Genomic DNA, 25,236 nt, shown 5'->3' with positions numbered 1-25,236 from the left:
TCCTCAGCACCTCCCACAAATAATCCCACTCCACTCTATCAAATGCTTTCTCGGCATCCATCGCCACCACTATCTCCGCTTCCCCCTCTGGTGGGGGCATCATCATTACCCCTAGCAGCCTCCGTATATTTGTATTCAGCTGTCTCCCCTTCACAAACCCAGTTTGGTCCTCATGAACCACCCCCGGGACACAATCCTCTATCCTCATTGCCATTACCTTGGCCAGAATCTTAGCGTCCACATTCAGGAGGGAAATGGGCCTGTAGGACCCGCATTGCAGCAGGTCTTTTTCCTTCTTTAGGAGGAGCGATATCGTTGCCTCTGACATAGTCGGGGGCAGCTTCCCCCTTTCCCTCGCCTCATTAAAGGTTCTCATCAGTAGCGGGGCCAGCAAGTCCATATATTTCCTATAGAATTCAACTGGGAATCCGTCTGGTCCAGGGGCCTTCCCCGCCTGCCTACTCCCAATCCCTTTCACCACTTCCTCCGTCTCAATCTGTGCTCCCAGTCCCACCCTCTCCTGCTCCTCCACCTTGGGAAATTCCAGCTGATCCAGAAAGCACATCATTCTCTCCTTCCCATCCGGGGGCTGAGCTTCATATAATCTTTCGTAAAATGCCTTGAACACTCCATTCACTCTCTCCGCTCCCCGCTCCATCTCTCCCTCCTCATCTCTCACCCCCCCCTATCTCCCTCGCTGCATATATATATGTATATATAAATGATTTGGAGGAAAATGTAACTGGTCTGATTAGTAAGTTTGCAGACGACACAAAGGTTGGTGGAATTGCGGATAGCGATGAAGACTGTCAGAGGATACAGCAGGATTTAGATTGTCTGGAGACTTGGGCGGAGAGATGGCAGATGGAGTTTAATCCGGACAAATGTGAGGTAATGCATTTTGGAAGGTCTAATGCAGGTAGGGATTATACAGTGAATGGTAGAACCCTCAAGAGTATTGAAAGTCAAAGAGATCTAGGAGTACAGGTCCACAGGTCATTGAAAGGGGCAACACAGGTGGAGAAGGTAGTCAAGAAGGCATACGGCATGCTTGCCTTCATTGGCCGGGGCATTGAGTATAAGAATTGGCAAGTCATGTTGCAGCTGTATAGAACCTTAGTTAGGCCACACTTGGAGTATAGTGTTCAATTCTGGTCGCCACACTACCAGAAGGATGTGGAGGCTTTAGAGAGGGTGCAGAAGAGATTTACCAGAATGTTGCCTGGTATGGAGGGTATTAGCTATGAGGAGCGATTGAATAAACTCGGTTTGTTCTCACTGGAACGAAGGAGGTTGAGGGGAGACCTGATAGAGGTATACAAAATTATGAGGGGCATAGACAGAGTGGATAGTCAGAGGCTTTTCCCCAGGGTAGGGGGGTCAATTACTAGGGGGCATAGGTTTAAGGTGAGAGGGGCAAGGTTTAGAGTAGATGTATGAGGCAAGTTTTTTACGCAGAGGGTAGTGGGTGCCTGGAACCCGCTACCGGAGGAGGTAGTGGAAGCAGGGACAATAGGGACATTTAAGGGGCATCTTGACAAATATATGAATAGGATGGGAATAGAAGGATACGGACCCAGGAAGTGTAGAAGATTGTAGTTTAGTCGGGCAGCATGGTCGGCACGGGCTTGGAGGGCCGAAGGGCCTGTTCCTGTGCTGTACATTTCTTTGTTCTTTGTTGCTCCCCTTTTCCTCAGTTGGTGGGCCAGCAACCTGCTCGCCTTCTCCCCATATTCGTACTGTACATCCGGTGCCTTCCTCCATTGTGCCTCAGCATTACCCGTAGTCAACAAGTCAAATTCTACATGTAGCCTTTGCCTTTCCCTGTACAGTCCCTCCTCCGGTGCCTCCGCATATTGTCTGTCCACCCTCAGAAGTTCTTTCAACAACCGCTCCCTTTCCCTACCCTCCTGCTTTCCTTTATGTGCCCTAATAGATATCAGCTCCCCTCTAACCACTGCCTTCAGCGCCTCCCAGACCACTCCCACCTGTACCTCCCCATTATCATTGAGTTCCAAGTACCTTTCAATACACCCCCTCACCCTTAAGCACACCCCCTCATCTGCCAATAATCCCATGTCCATTCTCCAGGGTGGACGCTGTTGTTTTTCTTCCCATATCTCCAGGTCCACCCAATGTGGAGCATGATCCGACATGGCTATAGCCGTGTACTCCGTCCCCGTCACCTTTGGGATCAGTGCCCTTCCCAGAACAAAAAAGTCTATCCGTGAATAAACCTTGTGGACATAGGAGAAAAACGAAAACTCCTTACTCCTAGGTCTACTAAATCTCCAGGGGTCTACTCCTCCCATCTGCTCCATAAAGTCCTTAAGCACCCTAGCTGCAGCCGGCCTCCTCCCGGTCATGGACCTCGATCTGTCCAGCCCTGGGTCCAGCACCGTATTAAAATCTCCACCCATTATCAACTTCCCCACTTCTAGGTCCGGGATTCGTCCTAACATACGCCTCATAAAGTTGGCATCATCCCAGTTCGGGGCATACACGTTCACTAATACCACCGTCTCCCCTTGCAATTTACCACTCACCATCACGTATCTGCCCCCACTATCTGCCACTATAGTCTTTGCCTCAAACATTACCCGCTTCCCCACTAGTATGGCCACCCCCCTGTTTGTTGCGTCTAGCCCCGAATGAAACACCTGCCCCACCCATCCTTTGCGTAGTCTGACCTGGTCTATCAGCTTCAGATGCGTCTCCTGAAGCATAACCACATCTGCCCTAAGTTTCTTTAGGTGTGCGAGTACCCGTGCCCTCTTAATCGGCCCATTCAGCCCTCTCACATTCCACGTGATCAACCGGGTTGGGGGGCTTTTTACCCCCCCCCCCCCCCCCCTGACGACTAGCCATCTCCTTTTCCAATCCAGCTCCTCACCCGGTTCCCACGTAGCCGTATCTCCCCCAAGCGGCGCCCCCCTGCCCCGACCACCCCTCCCCATACCAGCTCCCCCTTCTCCCCAGCAGCAACAACCCAGTTACCCCCCCCCCCCCGCTAGATCCCAAACTAGCGTAATTGCACCCCCCATGTTGCTCCCAGAAGTCAGCAAACTCTGGCCGACCTCGGCTTCCCCCCTTGACCTCAGCTCACACTGTGCAAGGCCCCCTCCTTCCTGCTTCCCTGTTCCCGCCGTGATTACCATAGCGCGGGAACAAAGCCCGTGCTTCCCTTTTGGCCCCGCCCCCAATGGCCGGCGCCCTCAGCTCCTCATCCTCCCTCCCCCAGAAGTTCAGGAGTTATTAAAACCAGATGTAAATCGCACCCATGTGGGTTTTAAATTTGACATAGGGGAATGATTTTGACGTGTGACCACTATAATGAGATGCAAAGTTATTAAAATAATATTGTTCTGACATTCGATGGCAGGAAACGCGGTCCACCAATGACGGGGGCAGGGGACGATCATGTCCTGCATTTCGGCCGTCGAGAAACGTGTCCAGAGCCTTCTTGCGGTATTTTCCAGTCACGCCACCTAGCACGTTCGCCCCGATCGGACGTGCAATATCCTGGCCATAGTAAGCCTGTATTAAATGCTGGGCCAGATAATTCTAACTTCCTCAGCCATTTTAATTGTTACCGCTGCGTAAGTAAAACGGCTAATTGCATATTAACTATTTTGCTCGTTTGTATCTATTCAAGAAAACCAATTTTAATTTCTAAACAGCCTTCAACGCTCAAATAAAAGGAAAACACTGTAGACGCTGGAGATCTGAAATAAAAACAGAAAGTACTGAAAAACCTCAGCAGGGATGGCAACATCTGTAGAGGGAGTCACAGGGTTAACGTTTCAAGTCGACTATGGCTCTTCTTTGGAACAGAAGAAGTCACACTTAACTCCAAATCTTAACTCTCTTCCTCTCTCCAGCCGCTACCAGATCTGCCAAGATTTTCCAGCACATTCTGATTATATTTCACCCTTCAACACTTGCTTGGAGAAAAAAGACATCAGAACCTCTTTGCTGCTATGGGCAGCATGGTGGCGCAGTAATTAGCACTGCTGCCTTACGGCACCAAGCACCTGGGTTCGATCCCGGCCCCTGTCCGTGTGGAGTTTGCACATTCTCACTGTGTCTGCGTGGTCTCACCCCACAACCCAAAGTTGTGCAGGGTAGATGGATTGGCCACGCTAAATGCCCCGGAATTGGAAAAAATAATTGGGTTTTCTAAATTTACAAAAAAGAACATCTTTGCTGCTCCTCAGTCATTTTGATTGATGTCTTGTTTTGCGATCACAGCTGCTGAAAATGGATTAGGATTGCAGACTTACCTGAATTTCACTGCAGCCAAGAAAACATATAGAGTATCATAGAATCACAGAATTTACAGTGCAGAAGGAGGCCATTTGGCATATCGAGTCTGCACTTGGAAAGAGCACCCTACTTAAGCCCACACCTCCACCCTATTCCGGAACGCAGCAACCGCACGTAACCTAAGGGCAATTTATCATGGCCAATCCACCTAACCCACACATCTTTGGACTGTGGGAGGAAACCGGAGCACCCGGAGGAAACCCACGCAGCCACAGGGAGAACGTGCAGACTCCCCACAGACAGTGACCCAAGCCGGGAATCGAAGCTGGGACCCTGGAGCTGTGAAGCAAATGTGCTAACCACTGTGCCCGTGTGGGTTTCCTCCGGGGGGCACCGGTTTCCTCCCACAGTCCAAAGATGTGCAGGTTAGGTGGATCGGCCATGATCAATTGCCCTTAGTGTCCAAAAAAGGTTAGCTGGTGTTACTGGGTTACCGGGATAGGGTGGAAGTGTGGGCTTAAGTGGGGTGCTCTTTCCGAGAGCCGCTGCAGACCCAATAGGCCGAATGGCCTCCTTCTGTAAATTCTGTGTATCTATTCTTATCTACCAGGCCTGGCACCTGCGAAGTTGAAAGGCCAGTTGCATAACCCGCTGTCAGGCCACTGCATAGATCACTTGTAGTCTACTGCCAGGGACCACCCAGGTGTGATTTTCTTCTCCCCTCTTTGCTAGGCGACGACACAGCATCTGCTTGGTTTTCTCTACTCAAGTCAGGTCTGAGCGGAGTGAAATTCAAAACTATGCAGGATGGTAGATTAACACACTGATTCTCCGCAATACAGTGACGCTCCTGCATCCAGACTTCAAGATTCCTGAACTGGGGGATTGTTTCTTTATTATGATCGAATGAAGTGATCCACGTAACTACGACATGAGAGGATCTGATGCGAGCAAATGCTCAGGCCCAGGTGGTAAATGAAAGTTGACAGCTCAATCTATTAGGTACAGTTCAGCTGTCAGCGGTAATGACAAGCTCTTTCATCCAAAGCTCAAAGGCAATACTTCCCTGACATTTTTATACTGTGGCAATAACGGAGGCCCATCCATCACTTTTCCAATCAGTAACCACGAGCCAAAGATCAATGCCCTGAAAAACAAATTAGATCTGGGCCCCGCTTCTATAAATCATCTTGAGACTTAATTTATCATCGGCAAAATGTCTGGGTACAGTACAAGGTCATCGCTTGTCAATGGCGAGCTGGTACGCATGCAATCAAAAGATTCTTAAAGGTGAGGAAGGTCTATCATTGCTCAACCAGCCAGAATGTGCCACCACTACATGCAGTAATCAATTAGTTCTCAAATGAACGGAGGGTTTTTGCCTCCATTGCTCTCTCCAATCCATTCCATATATTGATCAACTTCTATGTGAAAAAAAATAACTCACTGAACAAACAAATGGAATTTGAATGACCTGGAAAACTTATTGGAGGAATCCAAATTCACTTCACACAGATCTTCGCAGTTAACAGACCAAAAGGGCTCCGTCTCCTTAGCCTCGCCTGGGTCTACATGCAGAGGTTAGAGGCCAATGTTTAACACACTGCACCACCTACTTTCTTGGTTTAAAATAACCTAATAGCTGTTCTTCAGGTGGACTTAAAGAGCCCATGCAGTGACAATAAAAAGTTGCTTTATATACCAGCTTCAATTCAGGTACACAACACAATGCACTTCATAGCCAAAAGCTAACTATAAGGATTTTGATTTGATTTGATTTGATTTATTATTGTCACATGTATTAGTATACAGTGAAAAGTATTGTTACTTGCATGCTGTACAAACAATGCATACCGTACATAGGGAAGGAAGGAGAGAATATAATGTTACAGTTATAGCAAGGTGCAGAGAAAAGATCAACTTAATACGAGGTAGGTCCATTCAAATGTCTGATGGCAGTAGGGAAGAAGCTGTTCTTGAGTTGGTTGGTACGTGACCTCAAACTTTGGTATCTTTTTCCTGACGGAAGGAGGTGGAAGAGAGTATGTCCGGGTGCGTGGGGTCCTTAATTATGCTGGCTGCCTTTTTGAGGCAGCGGGAATTATAGATAGAGTCAATGGATGGGAGGCTGGTTTGCATGATGGACTGGGCTACATTCACAACCTTTTGTAGTTTCCTGCGGTCTTGGGCAGAGCAGGCTCCATACCAAGCTGTGATACAACCAGAAAGAATGCTTTCTATGGTGCATCTGTAGAAGTTGGTGAGAGTCGTAGCTGACATGCCAAATTTCCTCAGTCTTCTGAGAAAGTAGAGTCGTTGGTGGGCTTTCTTAACTATAGTGTCAGCATGGGGGGACCAAGACAGGCTGTTGATGATCTGTACACCTAAAAACATGAAGCTCTCGACCCTTTCTACTTCGTTCCCATTGATGTAGACAGGGGCATGTTCTCCACTACACTTCCTGACGTCGATGATAATAGAGCTGAATTTGCTGCTGGTGGCAGGGATCTAGCCACCTAGCCTGAAAGTTGTGATGTGAGTGTAAACATTTTGCCTTTCAGCAGGAACAGGAGCTACATTTTGTTAGCATTATGACTGCCACCAGGGCTGGCGTCCCCATTAAGGACAGCTACCTACTGCCAAGAGCGACCAGTCAATTAGAGGGCTGCCAGCTCATCAGTGCCATTGGGAGCAGTAGCTACTTTTGGAGCTGCACCAGGGGGAGGCGTGCACAGTGATAGGAGTTCCAGGCAACCAGGTAAGTTCAGCCTGGAAACTGCCAGTGGGGTTGGTGAGTGACGGCATTGCCATTGCCACAGGTGCTGTCCTTTGGAACCAGAGGACCTTCGGTGGGCCAGGTTTACCTGGTGGTCACCTCATGAGACAGAACCCCCAGCCTGCTGGTTCCAAGCCAGCAGAGGGTGAAGCCCTTTACTGACTACTTTTATAATAATCTTTATTGTCACAGGTAGACTTCATAGAATTTACAGTGCAGAAGGAGGCCATTCGGCCCATCGAGTCTGCACCGGCTCTTGGAAAGAGCACCCTACCCATGTTCAACACCTACACCCTATCCCATAACCCAGTAACCCCACCCAACACTAAGGGCAATTTTGGACACTAAGGGCAATTTATCACAGCCAATCCACCTAACCTGCACATCTTTGGACTGTGGGAGGAAACCGGAGCACCCGGAGGAAACCCACGCACACACGGGGAGGATGTGCAGACTCTGCACAGACAGTGACCCAAGCCGGAATCGAACCTGGGACCCTGGAGCTGTGAAGCAATTGTGCTAACCACCATGCTACCGTGCTGCCCTAATGTAGTCTTACATTAACACTATAATGAAGTTACAGTGAAAAGCCCCGAGTCGCCACATTCTCTGCTCGAGTACACAGAGGGAGAATTCAGAATGTTCAAATTACCTATAAGCACGTCTTTCAGGACTTGTGGGAGGAAACCGGAGCACCCGGAGGAAACCCACGCAGACACTTAAATGGTTTAGCTCAGCTTTGGTGAATGGGCTGTCCATGACTTTCCCCACCGCTGGCAAGATAGCATGGCAACAGAGATATGACATGGACTCCACCCTTCCTGCACAGTTTTATGGAGCCTCACGCCTCCCAGTCCCCTCATAGGTAAAATCCAGCCCATAACTTTGTCAAAGGGATGGGTTTTAAGGACAGTCCTTAAATGAAAGAGTGAGGTGAACAATTGTAGCATTTCAGATCTAGACTGCTAAATGGTGGGGTAATACGAGTGTGGATATGTATGAGACCAGGTTCGAGGGAATGCAGAATGCAGATTTCCTGGTCGGTCTGGGGGTTGTTCCCCCCTACTTCTCCCCCCCCCCCCTTCTTTCTTTTCTTCCTCCACCGGCTTCAATACAGTCACAATGTATTCCATCCACAGCTATATGTGATATTCTCCAAGGTCTCAGTTAGTGACACTGTGTAACCGTCTGCACAAAGGTAAATTAAAGCAAATCGGGCGGATTCTGTTTCTCTCTATGAGCACCTCCTTATGATAGGACTGAGACCCAACCCAGATTACTGAGTTCCTGTATCAAAGCGGCCCTTTACTGTGAATATTACAAAGAAATACAACAAAGCTAAATAAAAAAATTCTACTATGCTAACGTCAATGGCTTGTGATGTGTTATGCGGCCACAAACAAGGGAGTCTGACACCAATCTCTAGTAGAATTACACATGGAAAGCGAATACCAAGCGTATCTTCAGATGAGGTGATTTAGAAGAGGAATGTAACCAGGGTAGGCAGATCGATGCAATTTAGTCATTATTTTACAATCATACATTCGGTCCTATTTCCATTGCAATTTTCTATGTCTCTATTTCAAATGCAAACTTCCTATGTAAAGGTATCACACTCCAATTACAACTCTTCTCACCGATGTTGGGCATGGCAGTGCCTCCAGTGGGTGAACACATGCAGCTAGTGTGACAGTTTACATAGATAGTTCCAATTATAATCATATCATAGAATTTACAGTGCAGAAGGAGGCCATTCGGCCCATCGAGTCTGCACCGGCTCTTGGAAAGAGCACCCTACCCAAGATCAACACCTACACCCTATCCCCATAACCCAGTAACCCCACCCAATACTATGGGCAATTTTGGACACTCAGGGCAATTTATCATGGCCAATCCACCTAACCTGCACATCTTTGGACTGTGGGAGGAAACCGGAGCACCCGGAGGAAACCCACGCACACACGGGGAGGATGTGCAGACTCCGCACAGACAGTGACTCAAGCCGGAATCGAACCTGGGACCCTGGAGCTGTGAAGCAATTATGCTATCCACAATGCTACCGTGCTACCCTTATTATAAATAAGGACAGAGAAATTTACAGAATAACAGCACAGGAACTGCGAGGAGATAGAAGCTTTCAAATTTATCTTTATAGATAAACATAGAAATACTTGGGTATTTATCGATGTTCTGAAACTCTTGAGATTAATTCACACCATGCTCCGTTGTTATTTCTATTGAGTCAGCAGTCCTGGGGGTGTTGAACTTACCATCAGAATGGTCAGTATGTTCTCACAGATTTTTACACATTCTTTTCATTGAAACTAAATTTCACATCTGATTGCAATGAACTGCAACATTATTGATGGGTTTTGAGGCTGCTCTTCGTGCTATAGTGCATGAGATCTGTCCAGCAGCTGCTTCTACTTCACTCTAATATGGCTAAAGTCTTTCTGGCTAGCCCAATGTCCCCTTCCTCTTAAAGATCCTAACTTAGAAATTCTGCTCATTTTAAACCATGAACAAAAAACCACAACGTACATTTGTGATATCTAGCTAACAATCTCCCACCTTCCTTTGCAGTAAAATATAAGACTCAACAGTCTGTCAATTAACAGGTATTTTTTAACATCACAAAAAGGGGTTTGAGATTAAAATAATAAATATCATACAATAGCCAATGGCCAACTACACCATTTTATGTAGCTTCTTTGTATAATCCATGGCCTCTAAGACCTAGAAGGACAAGGGCAGCAGGCACATGAGTACAACACCATCACCGTGATACATGCTATCTTGACTTGGATCCATATCCCCATTCCTTTGTCATCACTGGGTAAGAACATAAGAACATAAGAACTAGAAGCAGGAGTAGGCCATCTGGCCCCTCGATCCTGCTCCACCATTCAATGAGATCATGGCTGATCTTTTGTGGACTCAGCTCCACTTTCCGGCCCGAACACATAACCCTTAATCCCTTTATTCTTCAAAAAACTATCTATCTTTGTCTTAAAAACATTTAATGAAGGAGCCTCTACTGCTTCACTGGGCAAGGAATTCCATAGATTCACAACCCTTTGGGTGAAGAGATTAATATACTTTTTTTTTCTTTTTATAAATTTAGAGTACCCAATTCATTTTTCCCAATTAAGGGGCAATTTAGCGTATTCAATCCACTTGCCTTGGGGTAAATATACTTAAACTCATTATTTAACAGCCCATTGTGAAAATGGCTTCATGACATGGACTGCAACAGTTGATGAAGATGGTTCACCACCACCTTCGCAAGGATAACTAGAGATGGGCATTACATGTTAATCTTGCATTGATAACCCCAGCCAATGAGTTCCTTTAAACATACATGAAAATACAAAAACGGGGTAATTTTTAACATTCCTCACAAAAGGTATGTTTTGCAATATCCACACTATCTCGCCTTATTGGCTGACATCGGCCCGCCATTGAACCCGTTGGCGGGGGCGTGGGGGAATTCTGCTGTTAGTGCGGTGGCAGACGGGATAGGCAGCATGTTTCCCGCTGCGCTGCGGGACTGGTTATGCCTAATTAAAGGCTTGGGAGCTCATTAATTAAGCATTGACAAGCAGCTCTCCAGATCACATGGCGGGTCGGGCACTGATTTGTCCACCCCATCGTCACCGAACGGGGTCAAAGGCCCTGGCGCCACACTTAAACGTCACCCGAAACACACATTCACTCTCCGCAGCCCAGCTGGCTGCGCCACCAATCCGGAGATGGTCTCCAGGAGTGAAAAGAGTGTGGCCCTGAGGTTTTGTAACCACTCCCTGGAGGCATTAATACGAGTTTGCCTGCCGACACCCGAAGTCCTTTACCCGAGGCATGGCTCCAGAAAGCCCACCCACCTCATCTCGCCAACCTAGGAGAGGGTTGCAAAGGAGATCTCCGCTGCGGGTAACCGGTGACAAAGCGCCGTGCAGGGATTAAAGAGGATGAGTGATCCCATCCACATCGCCGGGTCAAGTAAACCTTCAGCCCATTCCAAACTCATAATGGCATCACGCGCTGAAAGGTTACACTCCTCAAGGGTCACACACAATACTAGCTGGGGAGATATTAGCATTGAGAGTCTCATCTTGATGCATCTCCGACATCCGCAGCAGAGGTGGGGGCAGCTTGTGACACATTGTTGTCAACAGCGGGACCAGAAGATCCCGCCGCTGGCCAATGGCGTCCGCCTCCCGCTGCTGCAAAACACGCAGCGGGCTACGGGGTAAATTCCACCCTCGGCCTCGCTCTGAATTTTCCAACCCGCCCACCACAAAACCCCTGCTGGCAGAAGCATAAAATTCAACATATAATGGCTGCCATTTTCCCCAAATCAGGCTAAGTATCATTTTCCACACGAAAACTGCTTCAAATACCACCGGCCCTGCCGGCGCGATCCAGTCTGCAATCATTAGCACCCCATGTGAAAAACGCCGCGCCTATGGTGGGGCTTCTGAATTTCACCCCAGCTTCCCTCTATCCCATGGGCCCACGAGCACCCAAAGGGAGGAGGATCTGTTGGTGCATTGCCCAGGGCCATACCTGATTTGCCCCCCCGGGGTCATTTGAGCAGTTTTATCAAGGGGGCACTGCAGTTAACAGGCTCCTCAGCACTTTCTCACAGTCAAGCCAGGAGAATGGCAGCCAAGAAGCCAGCTCTCGCCCTTCACGGCGGGTGCCCTGACACGAATGTTGGATGTCATGGAGGAGAGAAAGGCAATTAACTACCTGCAGGAGGGCAGGAGACCTTCTAATAAGGTCACCAACCCAATATGGAAGACAGTAGTCGCGGTGGTGAGTGCCAGGATCCTCCACAAGAGGGCAGGGTTTCAATGCCAGAAGACAATGAATGACCTCCTCTGTGCTGCCATGGTGAGTGCTTCTTGTCTTCTCTCAACACTTCCTCTCGGACATCCCCATGCCACATGGACCACAAATGCTGATCCACCATCCAACCTCCCGCACATTTCCTCATCTCCCCTGAGACTCTTTGCCTGACACCTCAGCCCTGCTCACGAACAGCACCCACCCATGCCAGGTATCATTGTCTCTGACCCTGCATGCGGCCTTCTCACAACATCCCCATCTGTCTCCCTGCAGGGTAAGCTTGCTCTTAACCGCCACAAGTGAAGCCGGGCAGTGGCATGGCAGAGCTGAGGACCCTGCCTCAAAGAACAAAGAACAAAGAAATGTACAGCACAGGAACAGGCCCTTCGGCCCTCCAAGCCCGTGCCGACCATACTGCCCGACTAAACTACAATCTTCTACACTTCCTGGGTCCGTATCCTTCTATTCCCATCCTATTCATATATTTGTCAAGATGCCCCTTAAATGTCCCTATCGTCCCTGCTTCCACTACCTCCTCCGGTAGCGAGTTCCAGGTACCCACTACCCTCTGCGTAAAAAACTTGCCTCGTACATCTACTCTAAACCTTGCCCCTCTCACCTTAAACCTATGCCCCCTAGTAATTGACCCCTCTACCCTGGGGAAAAGCCTCTGACTATCCACTCTGTCTATGCCACTCATAATTTTGTATACCTCTATCAGGTCGCCCCTCAACCTCCTTCGTTCCAGTGAGAACAAACCGAGTTTATTCAATCGCTCCTCATAGCTTATGCCCTCCATACCAGGCAACGTTCTGGTAAATCTCTTCTGCACCCTCTCTAAAGCCTCCACATCCTTCTGGTAGTGTGGCGACCAGAATTGAACACTATACTCCAAGTGTGGCCTAACTAAGGCCTCCTTTCGATGAGAGAGCACTGGAGCCCACAGGGGTGGAACAGGAGCCGGCCCGTGTGGAGTGCAAGGTTGGCAGGGGAGAGAAAAGTGTGGAGCGTCTGCATTTTCATCCATCTGCCCAAACTCTCTCCCAGAACTTTACCCTTGCCGTGTACTAATATCATGTCCCTTCCCTTGCAGGAAAATCACCAGAGCACCCTGGCCTGTCCACCAGCAGAGATCCTGCACCAAGACAAGGGCTATCTACCAAGGAGTTGTCTTTGGAAGACACTGATGATGCGCCACAATTGTCACGTACACCTTCCACCAGTGCAGATATACACACTTCGGTGGGCGACCTTAGCAGACAGGCTTCTGGGTCACTATCTGGGCGAGCACCATGCAGCGCTGATGCACATCAGGCAGAGGTATGGCCACCCCTGGGATCAGACTGTCGAGGTCTGTAGGATCCCAGGATGAATCCGTGCCCCAGCCACGTCATGTGCTTCTGGTGCAATTCGTCCCTCAGCTGCTGGAGATGAAAAGGCAGAGCCAGGAATACCAGGAAGGGGTGTCAGGAACGCTCCAGCAACTGCAAGGCCAACTGGAGGAGTTCCAAAGCTTTCTCTCACAGGAGATTGTGCCGGCAATGCGCGGCACCCAGGCCAACACTGCAAGTGTGGCGTCCACAGTGACAAAGCTGGGGCTTGATGCCAGATCCATGGTGGGAGATGTCCAAAACATGGCTCAGACCGTGAGCCCCACTGTTCAGGGCATGACCTCAATGGTTCAGGGCATCAACTACATGGTGCAAACACTGGTGGGTATCCAAGAGTACCAGCGCCAGAGGGCTTCTGAATTCCACCCCAGCTGCCCTCTCTGCCATGGGCCATGAGCACCCAAAGGGAGGAGGATCTGCTGGTGCATTGCCCAGGGCCATACCAGGAGACCCCAGGAGTGTCCAGTGTATCTGATTCCCCCCTTCTAGAGACTAGGGCACCTCTGGCACAGCGGACAGCACAGGGTAGCACAACAACACTTGTGCCACCCGCAAGTAGTCCAGGGCCCTCCAGAAGATGTGTGACAAGGACATCTCAGGCAACAGGGCATGGCAGAGAGCAGGCTGCCTCAACCTCTGATGTGGATCCTGGGAACACACTTGGATGTAGTGGGAGGGTGAGGAAGATTAAGAAGTTGCTATTGCACATCGTGGGCATGGGTGATGTTATACTCTTCGATCTGTTGAGCACGGAGTTTGTTATAATAGTTTTTATAACTGTATTAAATCTCAAATTTCATTGACATTTTTAGGCTGCCACATCTCTCCTGATTTCTGAATGGAATGACGTTTCTCACTGTAGGGATGCACTTAAACTTACAGTGCCTCCATCCACTGATGTGATGGTGTCATCTCAGTCCAAGTGTTTCATTTGCAATGACAGGGTATCCTCTAACCGAACCCCCATCCCCTGAGCCTGCATCGGGAGAGATGACTGACTCTGCACATCATCACTCTGAGATGATCCAGGCCGCAGGAAGTCTGCGAACTGCCATCAGACAGACAGGAGTCAGACATTAGCAGTGCTTCTTGAGGAGCATCACAGACCATTCTTCACCCTCGTGCATTGAATGGGCAGCTGGCATTCGTGGACTCCCCACCATCAGCTCCCCGAGTTGTGATTCCTCTCACCCCCCACTCCTGGGTTTCGGTTGATGGAGTGGGTGTGGTGCCATATGGTGCAGAGAGGCACATGGGTGCAATCAGCTGCCCCTTTCACCTATGGCAAAACAGTTATCTGCCCGAACCTTATGGATCTTTTATCCTGGTTGGTTTGGTCAAGGTCGAGGTGAATGTAGTCCCTTGCCCAAGCAAAGAGCGCATCTGTGACCTCATGGATGCAATTATGAGCAGACGCCTGCAAAATCCTAGAAAGGAGCCCTGGAAAGAACCAGAGGCACAGAAATTCAGAGCTGCCATGAAGCTACGAGCTACAAATAACACATGCAGGGACTCATCCTTTGAAGGGGAAGGAATATGTCCAAACATTGCACCTTTTTCTGAATAAAAAGAAGCATCGGGACAATATCTCCCCGGTGCATTTGCCATGGCAAAGTCTCCACCAATAGAGCCGACTCGCCAACCAATCAGCACCCCATTTCTCATTCAGAATAAATAGTTGCTCCCTTTGGAATTTGATGTTCTTGTATCTGTCCTGATGGGTGCAAGGCGAAAAGCTTTGACAGCACGTCTGCTTTTTCAGCGATACCCGAGTTCTGTACTGCCGAGCCAAAGCCGAAAATCAAAATCCCGGAACTCCCTACCTAACAGCGTAGTGGGAGAGATTCACAGTACAGGCTGCAACAATTCAATGAAAAGGCCCACAACTACTTTTGCAAAGGCAATTAGGGAACTGGTCATGGCTAATAAGACCATAAACTATAAGGCCGTAAGACATAAGAGCAGAAATAGGCAATTTGGCCCATTGAGTCTGCTCCGCCATTCAATGAGATCATGGATGATCTGATATAGTCTTCAACTCCACTTTCCCGCCTTATCCCCAGAACCCTTCATTCCCTTCCTGATTACGAATCTGTCTATGTCAGCCCTGAACATACTTAAAAAACCAGGCTCTACAGCTCTCTGCGGTAACAATTCCACAGATTCACTACCTTCTGAGAAAATAAATTCCTCCTCACTTCTGTCCTAAATAAACAGCCCCTTACTCTGAGATTATGCCCTCTGGTCCTAGACTCTCCCACAAGCGGAAACATCCTCTCAGCATCTACCCTGCCAAGCCCCCCCGAGAATCCAATATGTCTCAATAATAGGGGCTCAATAATATATAGGGGCTGGTTTAGCACAGGGCTAAATAGGTGGCTTTTAAAGCAGACCAAGGCAGGCCAGCAGCACGGTTCAATTCCCGTACCAGCCTCCCCGAACAGGCGCCGGAATGTGGCGACTAGGGGCTTTTCACAGTAACTTCATTTGAAGCCTACTTGTGACAATAAGCGATTTTCATTTCATAATAAATGCCAACTTTGCCAACAGTGCCCCAGATACAGAGAATTCTCTGTAATACAGACTCAAGACATGTCGCTCGCCGTGGATTAACTTTTGCGCAGTGTGATGAGAAACTGCTCAGGAAGAACAACTGCAATTGAAGTGGCGAAAATGGTGAGTAACGACAAGAAATGTATGCCCGTAACTGACATTCCCTTTCACGTAAATCTAAAATACCTTGATAAAGAGTTAAAACTGCCTGGGCACAGACTCAGAACTGTACAGATATGATCCTTGTACACTCACATCCAATTTGGTATAGGTTATTAAGCCGTGGACAGGGATTAATGGTTCATATCCACTCAGTAAAGTGTGGCAGATTGAAGGAATTTTATCTGTTCTTAATCTCATAAACAAGGCTAGTCAGCAAAAAGGCATCTGTTTAACATCTTATTGCTGACAGGCTGCAGGTGGAATGACAATTTGTGGCAGACAGTACAATTAGGATTCACAAGCAATAGCAGTATGATTTACTCATTGATACAGTGCGGTTTCTCGGAAAGAGAGGGGTAATCAGGGCAAATTTTGGAAAGCCACGTGTCGGATATTCTGCTGGATATGGCTGGTTACATTCAGCCAGGTTCCAAGATCCAAATTTTTGTCGAGGAAGATGTATGACCGAAGAACGCTACCCACGTGGAGGGTTGGTCATCAAGTAATCACTGGTGGTAAGGTGCCCACGAATGTCTTATATTAATATTACACAGAAATTGAACCCTGAAGCCCAGAGCATTCAGGTACTTGCAGCATGTAGATTTTTTCCACGAACTGAACATTTTAATTTTAAAAAGCAACTTGCTTTGTTTTTGCTCTGTCTCAAACTTTTCAATGCTTCTTATTCTGCTTTTATTGCAATGTGGCCATTGGCAGCTCTGGTATGCGTTGCCATTTGGTTGGTTTGCCTTCAATCCAGTCAACGTTGTCATCAAATTGCTGTTTGAACGTAGTGACCCAGTTATTTTATTTACTCAATAATAATGCAGGTACGATTCCGTTACCAAGTGTCCGTTCAGCTTAATAATAGTGCTGTTGTCCTGAGTCCTGGGATTTTGGCAGCAGTAGCACAGTGGTTAGCACAGTTGTGTTACCGCTCCAGGGGCCCTGGTTCGATTCCTGGCTTGGGTCACTGTCTGTGTAGAGTTTGCACATTCTCCCTGGGGGCGATCCTCCGAGCCACGTGCCAGGCCGGAGAATCGCCGCAAGCGCGCCAAGACGGCCCGACGCCGGCGCCCGATTCCCCGAGGTGTGGAGAATCGACGCCATTTCCGCCGGCGTGTTTGGCGCGGTGCGGGCCACTGGAATCGGAGCGGCCACACCGAGGCGACAGAGATCCGGTGGCACCATTCACCCCTGGTTACTGCCGGCGGGAACCTTGCGGGAACGCTCGGGGGGGCGGCCTGTGGGGGGGGCCTTCTTCACCGGGGGAGGCCTCCGATAGGGTCTGGCCCGCGATCGGGGCCCATCGATCGGCGGGCCGGCCTCTTCCCCCCTGGGCCTACTTTCCGGCGCGGCCGGCCCCTGAACACCGACCCCATGTTGGGTTGGGGCCGGCGCGCGTAGGAAGTTCCCCCTGCATGCACAGGATGACGCGGCCCAACTGCGCATGCGCGGGTTGGCACGGCGCCCATTTGGCGCCGTGTAAGGAGGCTGGAGCAGCGTGAACCGCTCCAGCGTCGTGTTGGCGTGCCGGGCCCTGTTCGCGCCGTCGTGAAACACGACAGCGTTCACGACGGCGCGAACACTGGACTCCATATCGGAGGATCTGTGTTAGCGTGGGTTTCTGCCAGGTGCTCCGGTTTCCTTCCACAGTCCAATGATGTACAGGTTAGGTGAATTGACCATAATAAATTGTCTTTAGTGTCCAAAAATGTTAGGTGGGGTTAGGTGGAGACATGGGCTTAAGTGGGGTGCTCTTTCCAAGGGCCAGTGCAGACTCGATGGGCCGAATGGCCTCCTTCTGCACTGTAAATTCTATGATTTCAAATTCTATGAGTAAGGAGATTATGGGCTCAACCCTACGTCAGCACCAAGTGTGTACTGACACCTCCAAGCAGTACTGTAGGAGTGCTGTTTTGCCAGAAATGCCATGTTTTGAATGAAACATTAAACTGAGGTCCCATAAGCCTCCTCTGGCGAACATAAACAATCCCACAGCACGAATCGAAGAAAAACAGGGGAATTATCCCATTTACCCCTCAAACAATACTCGCAAAAACTGTGGCTTTGAAGGAAAAGAGTAATTGGAAAGAGGGTCAGAGAGACTGAATACAAGGTGGGGGGGGGAGCGTGAAGGATAATTAATCTGTGAGGGGAAATGTGACTCTGGCAAGAAGTAGAATGGTTGCACAAGTAGCAGTTCGAGAACTTGTGGATCTAATGGTTTATTGAATATGGATAAATGGGAATACTTGTTTTTCCAATAACCTTGGGCGGGATTCTCCAACCCCCCACCGGGTCAGACAATCGCCGGGAGGCAGCGTGAATCCCGCCCCCGCCGGCTGCCAAATTCTCCTGCGTCGGAGATTTGGCGGGGGCGGGAATCGTGCCCAAGGTTATTGGAAAAACAAGTATTCCCATTTATCCATAACCAATAAACCATTAGATCCGTAAGTTCTCGTTTTTTGCTGGTCCCGCCGGCGTAAATTGAAGTAGGTCCTTACCGGCGGGACCTGGCGGCGCGGGCGGCCTCCGGGGTCCACGGGGGGGGGGGGGGGGGGGGGGGCGCGGGCGGATCTGAACCCGGGAGGTGCCCCCACGATCGGGGCCCACCGATCCGCGGGCGGGCCTGCGCCGTGGGGGCACTCTATTCCTCCGCAATGGCTGACGCTGAGATTGAACCCCCCCCCCCCCCGCGCATGCGCTGGGATGACGCCAGCACACGCTGGTGCTCCCGCGCACGCGCCACATCGCGCCAGCCGGCAGAGGCCCTTCGGCACCAGTTGGCGTGACGCAAAGCCCCTTCCCCGCCGGCCGGCGCGGCGCAAACCACTCCAGGGCCGGCCTAGACCCTGAAGGTGCGGAGGATTCCGCGCCTTTTGGGGCAGCCCGACGCCGGACTGGTTCACGCCACTCCTTCCCGCTGGAGTTGCCCGCCCCTTATTTTCACTGAAAATCCAATTCGCAGTAAAGTAAACAATCTTTGGATGTAAAACATGTTGCAATGTCTTTAGGATGCGTAAGTAGCTGTGTTTGTACATGCAAGTTCTCTGTTGCTGACAAGTGAAAAGTGACCCTGAGGAGGGCGGAGGGGGGGGGGGGGGAAAGAGTGACTCATTTTTCTAAATTAATCATCGTAATGGCAAAGGAGGATGTAGAAATATAGGGAGAGATCTCCTGACTGTTCACGCCGGCGGGATCCTCCTGACCTCCGCCGACGGTGCATCCACTCCGCGGGTTGCTCAGCGATGTGGGGTGGATTCAATGAGAAATCCAACTGGCAGCGGCGGGACCAGAAGATCCTGCCACCTCCGGCCGCTGAGAAACACGCCGCAGGGGAGGCACGGGAATCGCACCCATAATTATGCTGCATGCAGTGCAGAGTAGCACAAGGGTAGATCCTGACTGCTGATCTCTTTGTCTGGGGCAGCAGTCAAATCCTGCATGAATAACAACAGACATTTATGATACAACTTGAGGATAGACCAAGATTGTTTGCATTGCCTCCTAGAGTTTGTTCTGGGTCCCCTGTTTTACTGTCCTAACTCCACATGGCTGACAGCAGAAGGCAATAAAGACAAGCACAAAAGCAAATTACTGCGAATGCTGGAATCTGGAACATAAACAGAAAATACTGGACAATCTCAGCAGGTCTGACAGCATCTGTGGAGAGAGAAGGGAGCTAACGTCTCGAGTCTGGATGACTCTTTGACAACTCTTTGAATGAAGACAAGCAGGTGTCCCTAAATATACTGGATGGACATGCATACGTGTCATTTTCTTCCCCAGATTTCACCAAACCTTTCAGCAAAACAAACGCTGCCCTTGAATGAAAAAAGTGCAGGCCCTTTATCGGAGGTAAGTCCACAATCCTTGTTTCCACAAAACCAGAAATACTCCTACATTACGAATTCCAGCGTGACTGGTTCACAACTGCCTGAAAACAGTACAGGAGAATGTTGCATCGAACTTTGCTGATCTAAAGACATATCCAATTATTTCAAGGCTTTACTGTGCTATTTGCAGTAAACACTTGTCTTAGCTCAGTGTGACAATGCCTTAATCGGGAAGCCTGAGCTGAGCTTGGGATCCATTATCTTTTATTGTGCATTTGCATCAATGCATCACTCGTGGAGGAACTGTTTTGCCTACCTTACCTTGTGCTGAAAACGTCACCAAAGCATTCCCTAGGTCCAGTGTATTTTAATCAGAATTTCATAGCCACACTACCCCATCGGCATAACAGAAATCTGATGACTGCCCCTTCCCTGGGATGAAACGGAGCAAGATTTTAAAAGAATAATCAAAGTGCTGAAGTCTGATATCTGAAGTAGTTGTTTTGCTCCAAGGCAGATCCAGTTAACTTAAGGGAAAAATCGAACAGGGGTGAATCAGCATTGCGAGTTGGCACAACTATACCCAGCATCATGTAGTGTGCAAAGATGTGAAATGTAGATCAGTTATTATAGCAGCAAGGATGAGTGCAGAAAATGGGTTCACTCTAAACACGGGGATAAAATGACTATTCAATGCTTGTCTCAACAAAGCCATTATGGACTTTATAAACATTACTGTGCACCTGACTGATTAGCCACAGAAGTTGCCATGTTTTCATTTGGGCTTATCTAGAATAAATTGTCAGCTAAGTGTTGTTGAGGTTGTTTCCCTGGCTCCTGTCATTCACTCATCCTGTTAACAAATTGAACTTACCACACACAGGAAAACTGAGAGGCCTAGGTGTTAGAACAAAGAACAAAGAAAAGTACCTGAAGAGAAATGAAGAGACCTCTTCATTCACCTGAGGAAGGAGCAGCGCTCCGAAAGCTAGTGACATCGAAACAAACCTGTTGGACTTTAACCTGGTGTTGTGAGACTTCGTACAAAGAAAAGTACAGCACAGGAACAGGCCCTTCAGCCCTCCAAGCCCGTGCCGACCATGCTGCCCGACTAAACTACAATCTTCCACACTTCCTGGGTCTGTATCCCTCTATTTCCATCCTATTCATGTATTTGTCAAGATTCCCCTTAAATGTCACTTTCGTCCCTGCTTCCACCACCTCCTCCGGCAGCGAGTTTCAGGCACCCTCAGACACCCTCTGTGTAAAAAACCTGCCTCGTACATCTACTCTAAACCTTGCCCCTCACACCTTAAACCAATGCCCCCTAGTAATTGACCCCTCTACCCTGGGGAAAAGCCTCTATCCACTCTGTCTATGCCCCTCACAATTTTGTAGACCTCTATCAGGTCACCCCTCAACCTCCGTCATTCCAGTGAGAACAAACCGAGTTTATTCAACCACTCCTCCATACCAGGCAACATTCTGGTAAATCTCTTTTGCACCCTCTCTAAAGCCTCCACATCCTTCTGGCAGTGTGGCGACCAGAATTGAACACTATACTCCAAGTGTGGCTCTCCCCGTGTCTGCGTGGGTTTCCTCCGGGTGCTCCAGTTTCCTCCCACAGTCCAAAGACGTGCAGGTGGATTGGCCATGATAAATTGCCCTTAGTGTCCAAAAAGGTTTGGAGGGATTATTGGGTTATGGGATAGGGTGGAAGTGAGGGCTTAAGTGGGTCGGTGCAGACTCGATGGGCCAAATGGCCTCCTTCTGCACTGTATGTTCTATGTTCTATAAGGTTCTAATAATAGTCACTTGTTTTCAGAAGTAGGCTTCAATGAAGTTACTGTGAAAAACCCCTAGTCGCCACATTCCGGCGCCTGTTCGGAGAGGCTGGTACGGGAATTGAACCCGCGCTGCTGGCTGTATTCTGCATTACAAGGCAGCGATTTAGCCCTCTGTGCTAAACCAGCCCCATGATCAACCAGCCCCCTGTTATCATACCAGGACAGAAGAAATCTTTTGTAATTCATTCTCGTGAGGGTACTTGTGCAGGCAAGTGACCGTAAGTCTTATTTATAGCCTTAGCTCTATACAGATAGCATTTGATTCGAGGAGGGCCTGCCTTGCCTACCTTACTTTGCGATGAAAACATCACCAAAACAAATGAATGAGTTAACTTCCCTTGGTGCATTTTAATCAAAATTTCATCGACGCTCTGGCTCCCCATTGGCATAACAGAAATCTGACAAATGTTCCTTCGCTGAGATGAAACAGGAGCTCGGGAAACAACCAAATGTGATTCTCATCTGATTTGAGGAGAATTAAAAATCAAGTTCTATACAAAAACCCTTTGGGGATTTGCACTGCCTACTTACAGCTCAAATGCTCACCTCTGTGGTTCTCGCAATGGGAAATTATCTCAGAGTTTTGAATTCTGCTTTGTCACTGAAGTCAACAGATTGAACACTAAGAGAATCATTCAACATGGGGATAGAGCAAACCAAGTGGAGCGAAGGTAGAAAATCAGCCACAATCGTTTCGAATAGCAGTGTGAAATAGCCACATGGTATACTGCTGGGGAATAACACAAGCAATCCACTAATACTTAAATGAAAGCACCAACCTATTTTAAGGTGGCATGGTAACACAGTAGAGCGGCACAGCAGCACAATGGTTAGCACTGTTGCTTCTCAGCACCAGGGTCCCAGGTTGGATTCCCGCTTGGGTCACTGTCTGTGCGGAGTCTGCATGTTCTCCCTGTGTCTGCGTGGGTTTCCTCCAGGTGCTCCGTTTGTCTCCTACAAGTCCCGAAAGATGTGCTTGTTAGGTGAATTTCCCTCCGTGTACCCGAACATCTGGCGACTAGGAGATTTTCACAGTAACTTTATTGCAGCGTTAATTAAAGCCTACTTGTGACACTGATAAAGATTATTGTTATTATACCAATCCAGTACTTTAGTTTGGGTTTGTGGTGCTTATTGCAGCTCCAAGTCAAGCAGATATGACATGGTACTACAAACCTGGCTTATGATGCGGATTCAAGCTGTGAAAAGCTAAACAGCTGAAAACATGTTTCCAACCAAGGCCTGAATTTTATTCCACTTGTGTCACTGCAGAGATAGGTTTGCACGACATTTGAAGACACAAATAAATCTGGCTTCAAAGCAAATTCGCAGCTTTAATCCCAACTGATCGAACGCATCTCTTCTGTAGAGCACTGAGAAGTGTGAAGGTGGGAGAGAGCATGAGAGCATTTGTGGACTGGCCAAGCTCGAAATAGTTTCAATCATTCTGCTGGTGTCACGCTTGCCACAGCACCTGTGATGAGAAAACACAGCACTCGTTCACAGACCACTGGCAGTGGCAGCTTTCGGAAGGTTGTTACTAAGAATGTAGAAGTAAGCAGAAGACTTTTGGCACAGGCTATTTCAGCATTGGATCAATCCTGTACTGCTCGGGGCAATCCCTCAGTGTTGGATCGGTGCTTTCAGACACTGCTGTGGACACACACTGCTATGCGGCCGATGTTGTCAACCCTTCTGGAGCCTTCAGGAATCGAACATAAACTGCTGGACAATGCTTGCGAGCAACGAGGGAGAAAAATCAGACTGGTGTTTTCAAATAAATAATGCACATGCTTTATATGCATTTTCTTTGAACCCTTTTGGTTATTTGGTCGAACAATATTGAAGTTAGGAGTGGAGGTGGGGGAGGATAGCATGTTTAAGCAGGCATGGCAATTGGATGTGGGATGGTCATGTGATAAAACTTCATGGAATATGTCTTACCAGAGTTGGCAACCCATGCAGATTGACTCAGGACAGTTTCAGCTGAGGTGTTGGTACAGGTTTCCCACCAATCCTCTTGCGCATATCTGATGTGTGTGAAAACCTGTGACAGGCAGAATTGCAGCTGCTGTCACTCACGTCAGTACGTGTGAAAAAGCTTGTGAACAGAACTTCTTTTCACAGCACATTCCTGTGTCATACCAGCAGTGACAGGGCGGCACGGTAGCACTGTGGCTTCACAGTCCCAGGTTCGATTCCCGACTTGGGTCACGATCTGTGCGGAGTCTGCACGTTCTCCCCGTGTCTGCGTGGGTTTCCTCCGGGTGCTCCGGTTTCCTCCCGCAAGTGCAGAAATGCATTCTGTTAGGTAATTTGGACATTCTGAATTCTCCCTCTGCGTACCCGAACAGGCAGCGGAATGTGGCGACTCGGGGCATTTTGCAGTAACTTCATTGCAGTGTCGACGTAAGCCGACTTGCGACAATAATTACTGTGAGAAAAGTTGTCTCTAAAAATCCAGAAATAAGCCGCAGCATGTTAGTGCAAGGCAATTAAATGTCTTCAAAAGCCTATCGCCCAGTGAAATGCTGTTTTGTCAGGTCTGCCTTTCAGGCAAGCAGCACCCAACCCCTCTTGTTCGGCGAAAATCAAAATACTGCAGATAAGAACATAAGAACTAGGAGCAGGAGTAGGCCATCTGGCCCCTCGACCCTGCTCCGCCATTCAATGAGATCATGGCTGATCTTTTGTGGGCTCAGCTCCACTTTCCGGCCCGAACACCATAACCCTTAAAATCCCTTTGTTCTTCAAAAAACTATCTATCTTTATCTTAAAAACATTTAATGAAGGAGCCTCTACTGCTTCACTGGGCAAGGAATTCCATAGATTCACAATCCTTTGGGTGAAGAAGTTCCTCCTAAACTCAGTCCTAAGTCTACTTCCCCTTATTTTGAGGCTATGCCCCCTAGTTCTGCTTTCACCCGCCAGTGGAAACAACCTGCCCGCATCTATCCTATCTATTCCCTTCATAATCTTATATGTTTCTATAAGATCCCCCCTCATCCTTCTAAATTCCAACGAGTACAGTCCCAGTCTACTCAACCTCTCCTCGTAATCCAACCCCTTCAGCTCTGGGATTAACCTAGTGAATCTCCTCTGCACACCCTCCAGTGCCAGTACGTCCTTTCTCAAGTAAGGAGACCAAAACTGAACACAATTCTCCAGGTGTGGCCTCACTAACACCTTATACAATTGCAGCATAACCTCCCTAGTCTTAAACTCCATCCCTCTAGCAATGAAGGACAAAATTCCATTTGCCTTCTTAATCACCTGTTGCACCTGTAAACCAACTTTTTGCGACTCATGCACTAGCACACCCAGGTCTCTCTGCTCAGCAGCATGTTTTAATATTTTATCATTTAAATAATAATCCCTTTTGCTGTTATTCCTACCAAAATGGATAACCTCACATTTGTCAACATTGTATTCCATCTGCCAGACCCTAGCCCATTCACTTAGCCTATCCAAATCCCTCTGCAGACTTCCAGTATCCTCTGCACTTTTTGCTTTACCACTTATCTTAGTGTCGTCTGCAAACTTGGACACAT

The 25,236-nt window shown here is 48.6% G+C and overlaps 1 protein-coding gene and 1 long non-coding RNA gene across 10 annotated transcripts in view; one reads left to right on the top strand and one right to left on the bottom strand.

The window, feature by feature from the left end:
• The window catches only part of gstcd (glutathione S-transferase, C-terminal domain containing), a 256,913-nt gene that overhangs the window by 110,263 nt on the left and 121,414 nt on the right, over window positions 1–25,236 (bottom strand). The gene's annotated exons all lie outside the window — the stretch shown is intronic.
• The window catches only part of LOC140408327 (uncharacterized), an 82,951-nt gene continuing 74,002 nt past the window's right edge, over window positions 16,288–25,236 (top strand). The window contains exon 1 of the long non-coding RNA XR_011940085.1: window positions 16,288–16,514. This is a non-coding gene — a long non-coding RNA (uncharacterized lncRNA). The remainder of the gene's footprint in view (window positions 16,515–25,236) is intronic.

The sequence above is a fragment of the Scyliorhinus torazame genome, chromosome 3 (genome assembly GCF_047496885.1).
Source record: "Scyliorhinus torazame isolate Kashiwa2021f chromosome 3, sScyTor2.1, whole genome shotgun sequence".
NCBI lineage: Eukaryota > Metazoa > Chordata > Chondrichthyes > Carcharhiniformes > Scyliorhinidae > Scyliorhinus > Scyliorhinus torazame.
Note: the sequence above shows the minus strand (reverse complement) of the source record. Positions and strands in the feature narration are given on the sequence as shown.